General features: G+C 49.2%; 1 protein-coding gene and 1 long non-coding RNA gene across 78 annotated transcripts in view; one reads left to right on the forward strand and one right to left on the reverse strand.

Moving 5' to 3' along the window:
- Positions 1-2621, forward strand: part of Gm3227 — a 35703-nt gene extending 33082 nt beyond the window's left edge. The window contains exon 3 of one of the 2 annotated variants that reach the window (XR_003952586.1): positions 2384-2621. This is a non-coding gene — a long non-coding RNA (predicted gene 3227). The remainder of the gene's footprint in view (positions 1-2383) is intronic. The other variant, XR_003952587.1, reaches the window with a different exon arrangement.
- The window catches only part of Celf4 (CUGBP, Elav-like family member 4), a 276901-nt gene that overhangs the window by 123593 nt on the left and 141194 nt on the right, over positions 1-12114 (reverse strand). The gene's annotated exons all lie outside the window — the stretch shown is intronic.

Consider the following 12114-nt stretch of genomic DNA (forward strand, 5'->3'; position numbering starts at 1 on the left):
CACCTCCCTATCTCATTCTAGGTGCTGATGGCTGGCCTTGTCCTGGCCTTGCCCCCTGCTATGAGGCCATCTGTCCAGGAGGCAGAGTCCTAACCAGGCAGCTGGGGTGGCTGCGAGCCAATAGCTTCCACCTGAGGTGGGAGCTTGGACAGTCACTCATAGATTAACCCGGGACTACATCATCTTACTTTCTTCTTCCAACAGTTGCCCCAGGAACAGCTATTATCAACTCCATGTTACAACTAAGATAATCATAACTTAGAGACATCATAGCAAGTGCCTGCAGTGTACAGAGGAGCCACCATCCCAGTCCCTGGTCCTCCTTGTGGTGGACTTATTAGTACAAGGGGAAATCTGAGGCTCTATCTCTTAGAAGGCTTCTTAGTCCTCTATGACATACCCCATAGAGTATGACCCTTGTGTGCAAAATCTGGGACTTCTTGACTGATGCAGCTCAGGACATATTTAGGTTAGTTTTCAGATTATTAAATTGGTGGGGTGGAACTGAGGGAAGGAGACGGGTGCCTACATCTTGTCAAGGGCCCTCTCGATACCACTGGAGCTGTACAGTGCCAATGCCTGGACAAGACTTTTTCTTGCCCATTGGAATCTCGTTCATAATAAACTTAGCTGAGAGAACTCAAGAGTCTCCAGGAAGCCCTAGGCACTCAAGTGAGGAGTATAGACTGTATAGCCAAGGTCAGGAAAAAGATGGCGCTGCCTCAGTGTTATCTGTGAGCCTGGGAAGATGCCAGCCCTCGACTGTCCTTGTTTCCAGTCCACTGTGGTGACCCACTCCTGGCCTGGTGCACTTCACTTTGGATTTCTGCACTGTCCATGCCTTGCGCCACGTTTCCTCCAGCCTGCAGGTGCCACTCATCCTGCCCCACCCACTATACTTCCCTCTCTCTGTAAGCCCCCCTCCCCCACCCTGGCTCTGAGCTGGCTGAACTCATACCTTCCCAACAGCCTTTGCCGCTGGAGTGTGTGCTCTGGACACGTGGAATCCTGACATTTTCACTAATTGTTGAACATCTTTCCGAGCAGTTTACAGTGTTGTCTGTAGGTCCCAAGGCATTAGGTCACCAGGTGAGGAAGAGGATGGTAGAGCTTGCTATACCTCTCCTTGCCCAACTATGCACAGGCCTGCCCAGGTGCAGAGCTCTAGGGCCTGCCTAGGTGTAGGGATGGGCAAGCTCATGCCTCTCTCTTTCCCATGAATGGGGGCTCTGTGCTGGGACCCAGGAGGTGAAAAAGGTTTAAAGAACTAGAGGTAAGTAGGTGTAAGCTTAACACTAGAAGTGCATACGCCTTGTCACTGAGGCCAGCAAAGAACCTTTCTCTGAACACACACCATTTGTCTCTCCCTGATCCTCCTTTAAAACAAGATTTATTTATTTTATATATATGAGCACATTGTCACTGTCTTTAGACACACCCTAGAGGGCTTCAGATCCCATTACAGATGGTTGTGAGCCACCATGTGGTTGCTGGGAATTGAACTCAGAACCTCTGGAGGTTAGCAGTCAGTGCCCCTAACCTCTGAACCATCTCTGCAGCCACCTTACCTCTTTTTCGAGACAAGGTATCTTGTAGCCCTGGCGGTCCTTAAACTTACTAAATACCGCCAAGGAAGAGCCTAAACTTCTGCTCCTCCTGCCTCCACCTCCAAAGTGCTAAAATCACAGGTAAATGCTACCATATTCTGTTTACGCATGGCTGGGGATTGAACCTAGGGCATTATATATGCTAGATGGGCACTCTACCAGCTAAGTTATTTCCCCAGCCCCTCATGTACTTCATTTGTAAAAACAAGGCTGAAAGCTTATAGTAGGGAGAGACCTCTTATGTGATGTCTTAAGATGGTCTTAAGATACCTGGTCCTGTGATGGTCTTAAGAGCTTATGGCTACATCCTTCCCACTAGCAGGCAGCAGGTGCCCTCTACCTGTTGAAGAAAAGGACAGTGGCCTGGGAGGGAGTTTGAGAGATAGTGCCTGGAAAAAAAAAAAAGCTACAATAGATATTCTTGCCTTCCTAGTCTGTATTCTGTCTTTTCTTTTTACACATCAATTCCATCACTGTAGGCCAGGCTTGAGGGAAAGAGGAGAGCTGGCCCCTCCAGCAGGGTCTGGAGGAATCCATCAGGCACCTAGCATATATTTTAAAATAACTTACACGTCCAACACCCCCATCCTTCCATTCCTGCGTCTCAGATCTGATTATCCACAGTGCACACACTCTCTCTTTTTTAATAAAAAATTGCTATAAATCTTTTTGTCACTGAAGATATAAGGCGTGGGTCTGCAGGAGACGCTGCCTGGCTGACTTGTTTTGTAGGCAGCTTGGTGGCCGGCTCCATTTTTTTTTAAACTCCCTTACAGCTCAAACTGAATTACAGAGACAAGGAGTAAAGAAAAGCCATCCCTGCCTGTCATTGGAGGACAGGAAGAAGTTAGAGGCTTGACGACGCTCATCTCACTGGTCCTCAGGAGCTATCTCCATGTTGTCACCCCATCTTAATGTGGATTTGGACTGTGGAACTGTGGGAAGGAGGGGACACATGCCACAGAGCAGAAACACTGCTTTAAAGAAAAAAAAAAAAAAAGAATCCTTTGCTGCCCACTTTGTATGCCTCTGTTACTCTGGTCTAGTCTGACCCTTATAGGGAACAGGAGGGAGGATGGGCTGCTTGGGAACTCAAATAGCATACCTGCCAGGAACCTACACAATCAATTCTGTGCCGATGGGGAACTCAGAAAGTGGGCATCTGCTGAGAAACAATTGGTCTGGTGGATACCAAGGCCCCAGAACATGCTAAAAGAAAATATTTTCTTTCTTCTATTTACATTTATTTTTGTGTGCTGATGTGTGTGATGTGCTGCACACACACACACACACACACACACACACACACACACACACACACACTCGTGCACACACACAAGCCACAGTGTGGATGCAGAAGTCAGAAGATAACTTGGAAGAGTTGGTTGTTTCTTCTACTACGTAACTTTTGTTAACTGAACTCAGGCATCCGTTCTGATGGCTAATGTCTTTGCCTTCTCGGCTATCTTGCTGGCCCAAGAGAATATTTGCTAACAGGGCAGGGATAAAAATGAGGAACACAGGCGAATGTTGCATGTGACATGACCCTTAGAGAGTTTTGTTCTGTAGGACTTGTACTGAGCAGATGGAATTGAGAGAATGTAGGAAAAAGAGGTGGACTTTGATAAGAAGGCCACAGAGGGGAAGTTAGGGGCAGAGAGGTGCAGGAATGGTTGAGCCAAGGTCTCAAGGTAGCCCTGTGGGAGAGGGATAGAAATGATTTTGAACAAAAGAAAAGCCGAGAGGGCTTCCATGTGTTTATCACCACCCAACAGTCCACACATGCCTGAATTGTGGGTTTTATTTTTACAGTGTTTATAGAAAGCCGCAGAGTCTAGCTATGAGGAGAATGAGTTAGTTAGTGGGTGGAGCATATCTGTTGCTTAGCATTATTTTGGACCTGGTATAGTTTCCTTCCATCATTGTACCTCAGTTTCCTCACTGTAAGTCAAGGATGCTGTTACTGTTTTCAGAGTTGCGTTGGGGATTCGAGGCACCAATATACACAGGGCACGTGGGAGGTGCTAGCCAAAGATGTCACTCTTTCCCACCTAGCAATTGCACTTTAGAGGGAGTGTCACTGGGTGCTTGCTCCAGCTCCTCCCAAGACTTTTGAAGAATAAGGCAGGTAAATGAGCAAGACACAGAAACCACCTGCTCATTCCTTGGCCCCCTTCACCTCCTGGGCTGCTGTGGAGGAGAAACAGTTTATTTGTGTTTAATAAAGTCCAGCTATGGGGCAGTTTATGAATCACAGTGTAAGGTGTGAGAATAGGTATCAGGTATATATATATGTGTGTGTGTGTGTGTGTGTGTGTGTAATCCTCAGGCCCACTACAGTTATTAATCTTGTTCAGAGCCTGCGGCCTGGTTTAATATATGAAGGGAACGTACAAGACTTGATCTACCTTCCCCCACCCCTGTTCCCTGCCTTCCGTCTCCTCTCCAGGACAACCCTATGCACATGCTATATTAGATTTCGGTTTGATCCTGTTCTGATAAGCAAGAGATTAAATAATGAATGAGATCCCCATTAGCTCTATTTGGGGGGCACATATTTCAGACAACATTTCCTTTTTTAAATCAGATATGCTCTGTACTGCAGAATATTTTCATATTGAAAAAAAAGGGGGATTTTAAAAAAGGCACATGCCGTGTGTACTGAAACGTCGTCACCTGTGCAGAGTATCAGTGATGTGACTCGGCAGGATGTAGCTGAGGGCTAGGGGAAATGGGGAAAGATGCTGCTTTCTGGGTCTTTAGCTCCACCTGCCTCCCTTCTTCTCTATTTCTCTCCTCTCCTTTTTCCCTTGCTAAAGATTGTGCTCTTAGAGAGGAGGCTCCCATTAGCAAGCATGGCTGTTAGCTGGACATGGTGGCACACACCTGCAATCCTAGCACTTGGGAGGCTGAGGCAGGAGGAGTTTGTAAGTTTAAGGAGGACCTGAATTATGTAGCCAGTGGAAGATACTGTCTTACAACAAGAAAATAAACAAAATGAGAGGCTTATGGAAGTCCTATCCCATGCATCCTATCCCTTTCTGGCGCTGAAGCCCCTGCCTTGCATTAAAAAGATACTGAGCCATCTCTTTCAAAGAACTACAAGGGGACAAGCACTCGACTTACCAGTATGTGGGGGATCTTCACCCTTACACTCTGGTTTCCTTCACTAACCACCTCTGTCATGAAAAGGTCAGAATGGCTTTTCTTTGTTTTGGGGGAATTGGTGAGGGGAGGGAGCTTGGAGATGCCACACAGGCTGGAAGGGCAAGCAGTCTCCCTCCTTCTCACGCTTCTCAGGTCCTTGACTGGAGATGGATAGGATTGGATGACCCCAATCTCTAGCTCCTTTCTCTCTTTTCCAAACTTGAGGCCCGGTTGTATATCAGGCCCTGTTTTAGGGATATAATGCTAACCTCTGCCTTTGGTTTTACCAGGAGGTGTCCTGGTTATTGCCCCTGAAGGGAGATGGAGAGCACGGTAGACACCTTCACATCCCTGGCTGTGAGCCATGGGTCTAAGGGCACACGTCACTATTGCCCTGAAGCTTTTGGATCGCCAGTCCCACTCTGTTTATTCCCCCCAAGCACAAGACCCTCACAGCATCATGTCCTGTGGCTTAAATGAAGGGATCTTTGTGCGACAACCCACACTGGTCCTGGCATTCGGAAACTGCAATTCAGCAGGTGGGGAGTCTGGTAGACTCTCTGTGGGCCCCCCTTCACCCAGACTCCAGGCCCTCTCTGTGGGCCCCCCTGCATCCAGGCTCCAGGCCCTCTCTGTGGGCCCCCCTGCATCCAGGCTCCAGGCCCTCTCTGTGGGCCCCCCTGCATCCAGGCTCCAGGCCCTCTCTGTGGGCCCCCCTGCATCCAGGCTCCAGGCCCTCTCTGTGGGCCCCCCTGCACCCAGGCTCCAGGCCCTATGGACTGACTTGGTGATTATGAGTGAAGGCAAGGGAGTGTGGGCAGAGTCTCAGCCTGCTTACTCTTTTCACTTGTCCAGAGGTCGGTCATGTGGAAGCAACCAGAGCCTGACCTACATAGCTCATCGCTGGGAAATGCGGCTCTCCCCAGTGATGTGATTTCCCACATGAACAAACATTTTCCCAGTGGCTCTTTTAGAGGACTGGACCAACACAGTGAACAAGGTTGCCTCCCCTCACCCTGTTAGCTGCCATGAGAAGTAGAGCCAGAGGCAGGCTGGGAGAAGTTTCCCTCCCACCAGGATGCTCTAGTTCTCATAGAGAGGCGACCTGGGTCCTAGAGGGGACTCAGAGTGTCAGAACTGGGAGGGATCTGGTAGACATTGTTGTCCCCTCTAGGATGCTTCAGGGAAGACAGATGGTTCCTGCACAGGAAGCTGCCGCATAGTGGGACACTCCTGCTGTCAGCAAGCTCTTCACTCTTAGCTGAACTCGGTCTTGGATTTTAAGAGATTAGGTAGACCCCAGGTCAGACCTTAGCTCAAAAAAAAAAAAAATTCTGGGGTGGGGTTAGATCCAAGAAGGACTATAATATAGGGTCAGGGAAACCTTGGGAAAGTAGAGAGAGATGGACAGAGTTTGGGCTCACTGTCCTTCTGGCCTTTCCATCTCCACCCAGGGCCACTCCAAGAGAGAGCAGGAGGGACTTACAGATTGGCTCTTACCCAGCCCTGGCCAGGACTACCTATCCTCTGGACACCACAGACAGGACTTGCTGTACAAAATAACCCTTAGCATACAGTGTGCAGAGCCACGCATGTCCACTGGATGAAGCCTGAGGACCAGTTTCTGTCTAACTTGAGTTGGTTCATACTGCAGGCCATTTCCAAGTGTTGACAAGACAGTTACAACGAGACATGTCTCAGGTTCTTGGGAAAGCGTGACGTGTAAAGGACAGAAAGACTATGAGAGAAAACGAGTGTGGACCACTGCTCCCCCAGCTCCTCCCACTTCCCCCTGCTCCTCCTGCTGCCCCCTTCTCCCCCTGCTCCCCCTGCTCCTCCCACTCCTCCTGCTCCTCCCACTTCCCCCTGCTCCCCCTGCTCCCCCAGCTCCCCCTGCTCCCCCAGCTCCTCCCACTCCTCCTGCTCCTCCCACTCCTCCTGCTCCCCCAGCTCCTCCCACTCCTCCTGCTCCTCCCACTCCTCCTGCTCCCCCAGCTCCTCCCACTCCTCCTGCTCCCCCTGCTCCTCCCACTCCCCCAGCTCCTCCTGCTCCCCCAGCTGCCCCAGCTCCCCCTGCTCCCCCAGCTCCTCCTGCTCCCCCAGCTGCCCCAGCTCCTCCTGCTCCCCCAGCTGCCCCAGCTCCCCCTGCCCAGCCTCCTTCACAGCCCCGGTTTACACAGTCCTGTCTTGAGTTCTAACTCCAATAAATCTATCTCTACCCGTCTCCTTCTTTCTCCTCCTTCTAAAAACAAGGGAAGGAGACTGTGCCCTTTTGACTGATGCCTCTGCTGACTTATTTGAGAAGTGAGACTTTAAATGAATGTTTAAAGGACTAGAGGCCCAGGCCTCCATTCCTTAATACATTAAAGGTCGGGGTCTGCATGCCAGCGGGCAGTCACTGCCCAGTTGCCGATCCACATCTGGTGCTGCCAGTCCCTCAGTCTAGTAAACCATGGATGTTGACTGACACCGCATCTTCTGAATATCTGTTGGCATCCCTGATCATACGTGCCATGAGACGGGTGTGGCCCAAGACATTTCCAAGCAAGGGTTCTGGGGACCGCCCTTAGCCTGCGGGAGTGCTGTCACCCTTCCTGGAACTCCGTTTCCTCAAGGGCTCCCGTGAGCTTCTGGGAGAAAGGATGCTATTCTCTCAGAAACCAAAGGGTCCAACTGTTAAGGGTTGATTTTATTATGAATTAGAAAGTGCAGAAGAGGAGGGAAAGATGACCGTGCGCGCGCACACGCACACATGACTGCATTAGTGAGGCTGTATGAGTACAACAGATCCTGGTACCTTGTTAGTCACTGATTCTTGGTTCCGTGGGCACCATGTGTGAAACATACACACACATGTATGTTCCAGGTATAGGGAGCAGTGTCAGCACAGCTTCAGCCACACTGTCTCTAGAATGCTAGGCTACTCGTCTATGGCACAGTCACAGTTGCCTCCTCCCACACCCTGTTGGTAAGTGAAGAAGCTTAGTTACTGGTTGGCATTTAGGTCACTACGAGAAATGAACTGGCACAGAACCCACCAAGACCGGTCCAACCATAAGTCCTAGAGAGAGAATAGCCCCTGCCAGGCAAAGTAGTGCCTAGCTTCGGGTCCTGAACACACGCCACTGACAATTTTCTTTAAAAATTGCTTTTGAAACAAGCTTTCACCGTGTAGCTCAGGCTAGTCTCAAGCTTGCAGGGATCTTCTTGCTGTTCTTGTTAAAGTGCCAGATGATATGTATGCACCACAAGGTCTGGCCCAAGGACCACTTCTTCACGCAGTGTTTGTTTCTTCTTTCTCTCAGTGTCAATGAACCACCTACATAGCTTGCAGCCAGGAAACAAAACCTCTGTGTGTGTGTCTTCTAACTTCAACCCAGTCCCAGGCAAGTTCCCTAGTGTTTAGTGAGTATATACAGCAGTTAGGTGCCCAGGGCTCACTCTGGACAAGACAGATATGATACTTTGTGTAATAGAAGTTACAACTCAGGGGGGCAAGATAGCTTCCAGCAGGTCATAAAGCAGGCACCTGCCACTGTCTGAGGATGCAAAGGGCCCCTCAGTAAGTGTTCAGAGACGCATATTTTATTCTAATCAGAATTGCCCCTGGTACGGGGCAGCACTTTCTCCTTGCCATGGTCCCCCAGGTGTTGCTTTTCATCGAATAGGGATGTGTGGATGCGTGGGTGACAGACGGGTGATTTTGCTGCTGGAGCTCCGTTTTGCTTTCTCAGATTGGGAAATGTGGGCTAGTCAACTGGGTCAGTTGCGAGGAGGGTTAGTGGAAGGACTAGCCCTCTTCACGTTGCCTGCCTGCAACTCCCACCAGGCTACGGGGGCTGAGCAAGGGGGCTCCCCTCCCCACCCAGGCTGTGCACACACATTATTGGCTGGCTCTTCAATCATGCCTTTTCCAGCTAGCTGCTCCTGTCACTGCACATCTTGTTAGCCCTGGAGGCTCAATGAAATGGAAATTCATGTTTAAATTTAAAAACAACATATTGACCCTGGGAGCCAGCGATGTCTACATTTTTAATAACTTACTCAGAAGGAAGGCTTGGATGAGCATGTGTGTTGCCTCTTGCCTGTTGTCTCCGTGCGCTTGTGTGTCTTCTGGGGAGCGTCTCCGCACGGGTGTGGGTATCTGTGGATGTGTTCACCTGTGCTCATAAGCATCTGTGTGCGCCAGCGGGGAACAACACCCATATGTTCTCTGGAGTTCTGTAGTGGAGGTTGGGTGAGCTTTTATGTGGAAAGAGTTGATTTGATTGGGGTGTATTTGAATGGAGGAGGAGGCAGACACAACAGGGAAAACCCTACCAATTCTTACTATTGCTCCTCTATAAACTCTGATCCTGGGACTTCTGTTCTCGAGTCTTTTTCTAATCTAGGAGTTACAGATCAATGATGGGAAATTTCCCACTTGGTCGAAGACATCTGTATCCCAAGGGAAGGTCTCACCCTATCCACCTCTGGGCAAACCCAGCTCTGACCCTTTGGAACAGTGTTTTCTTTCCAAGCGAAATCTCTCAACCTTGTAGAACTTAGGTCCTTCTAGTCTTCCTCTTGTGTCATGTGTCCTCTGGTGTGAAGGAAGAATGGTTTTAAGATGGGAGAGTGGGTCCCTCCAGCAAGCTGTGTAGTCAACAACCGCTGGCCCTTGGTAGGAGGCCTCCAGAAGGCCCATCTGAAGGGCCTGCCAACTGTGACGTCATGGGCTCTGTTTTTCAGTCCAGACTCATTGCTGTCACTTTGCTCTAAGCACAGTCAGGTCATTGACACTTCGGCTCTACAGCCTAGTACAGCAGAGATAAAGCAATTATGACAGACTCCACGGCCATTTGATCACTGACTGAAAACAGTAGGATGTCAGTTTCAATTTTATTTTTTATTTTATGCACTTAATTTTTTCCTTTTAAAGACAGGGTTTTTCTGTGTGGCTGTGGCTGTCTTGGAACTCATTCTGTAGACCAGGCTGGCCTTGAACTGATGTCTGCCTGCCTCTGCCTCCCTAGCGCTGGTACTAAGGACCTGCACCACCATGCTCGGCTCACTTTTTATTTTTTTTAAAGGTCTTTGGAACTTTTATTTTGTGTATAGGTGCTCCTGCATGTATGCATGTGTGCCATGCAAAATGAAAGAAGGTGCCTAAGCAGGCCAGAAGAGGGCGGCAGATTCCCAGGAGCTGGAGTTAGAGCTGTTGTGAGCTGCCTGATGTGTGTTCTAGGAACTGAACCCTGGGTTGCCTGCAAGAGCAGCAGGCTCTCTTAATTGCTGAGCCGCATTGGCAGCCTTCAATTTCATGTTCTTCCACTTACCTTTCTGCTTATTTACTTACCCATTTACTCATCCACCCATCTATCCATTTACCCATCCATCTATCCATTCACCCATCCATCTACCCATCCACCCATCCATCCATCTACCCATCCACCCATCCATCCATTCATCCATCTATCTAGCCACCCATCCACCCATCCATCTATCCATTCACCCATCCACCCATCCATCCATTCAGCCATCCATCTAGCCACCCATCCATCCATTCACCCATCCATCCATCCACCCATCCATCTATCCATTCACCCATCCACCCATCCATCTATCCATTCACCCATCCACCCATCCATCCATCCACCCATCCACCCATCCACCCATCCATTCATTCACCCATCCATCCATTCACCCATCCATCTATCCATTCAGCACAGAGGAAGCAAGGCCATATCTGATAGGCAGAGTCAGGAAGGTTGTCATGAAGTAGTTGGTTATTGAATTCAGCCCAAGATGTCAGATGGGTCTGATGAAGAAGGAAGGAGACAGAGAGAGTGGAAGGGCAGGGTAGGGCGTTCCCAGTGATGGGTGTGTGGAAGACATGTTTAGAACCATGAGCACTTAACAAGGCTAAAGTTCTATGACTTAGTGGGGGGTATAAGATGAATCTAACCCAGCAACTTGATAGAATTCCTTTTTCCCTCTCACCTCATAATTTTCTTATCACCTCTAAGAGAGAAGCAAGAAGCACGGCCACCCCTTCTTATTAAGACACAAAACTTTGTCTCGGTAAGGATGGTTAGGTACCTGGCCCAAAGACACACAGCACATTTGTGGCAAGATGGGGATCGAAATCCATGTTTCTTGACTCCTTAATCTGGGGTTCTCTTCCTGGTGGTGGGATAAGGAGGCCAGCTGGAAAGGTGTCTGTGAGCTCCCTGGAGAGCAGGAGAGGCTCTGCAGGCACCGTTCCCGTTCCCTTCTGGAATCCATCGTGATGCTTTGGTGCTTCTTCCTTAATATTGTGCTGTATATGGAGCCTGACGAGTTCCACCATCGAATGTGACAGGTCAGGAAGATTAAAAGGAGGAGCTAACCCAGCAGCAGTTGGAGATGGGGAAGGTAGCACACTGATGAATAATTTCAGCTGAGTCCTCACAACACGACACTCCCTGGACAGAACACATTCATTATCTTATTCACCACGACTCCTGCAATATTAGTGATTTGTTACCGAATCAATTATTAATTTATACAGGAGTACGAGGCTCTGTCATTTAACTCTTTTCTGAATGTTGGGCCTGGGATTGGGCAGGGAGAGGATGTGTCTATTTAGTCTTTCAGAATGTGGAAGGGTAGCCCAGCGTGAGAAGGAGTTATAGCCGGGGTGTGTTTCAGCCCTGCCCAAATAAAGTCACAGGCTTCTAAGACACCAGAGCAGTGCACGGTTCAGTGACCTTCTGGGATTATTTGATGCTATATATCCATCCATCTAGCATACTGCCTGCCTCCTGAAGAACTCAGATACGTTTCTGATGTTTTAAATCGTTCATCCTCTGATGACCCCCACAGACCCTTCCCTGGCAGAATAAAGCTTCATTGCTTTATTTGAGAGCCTCTGCAGCCCTCCATCCCTCAAGTCTCCATCCATTAGCACAGCTATCTTCACATAAGAGTTGTATCTGCCTGGACTGCGATTCCCTAGAGTAATTTGGTATCCTGATGCATCTCACAAAGTATGGTTCTTGTAAAAGACACGATTGGACTCTACCCCAGACAATTTGAGGCAGAATTCTGGGGCTGGGGCATTGGACTTCATCTTTTAAAAGAGGCCTCAGGGAATTCTGGCCTATGCTGCTTAGCTAGCCTGGGAGGGTCCTCTGTCTTCTCATGCCTCAAGCCCAGGGCTGGCCTTCAGGATGCTGAAGGGCTGGAGGGTTCCAGTATGTATAAGACTGTCAGATGGAGTTGTGGCCTCTCTCCTTAATTCACATGGCACTGTTGTTACTCTCTGTGCAGTGGGGGCAGATGTGAAGTTCTGCAATCAGGAAAGCTCGGAGCATGGCAGCTGAAAATTCTAGGGTGT

This window comes from Mus musculus, chromosome 18 (genome assembly GCF_000001635.26).
Source record: "Mus musculus strain C57BL/6J chromosome 18, GRCm38.p6 C57BL/6J".
Taxonomy (NCBI): Eukaryota; Metazoa; Chordata; class Mammalia; order Rodentia; family Muridae; genus Mus; species Mus musculus.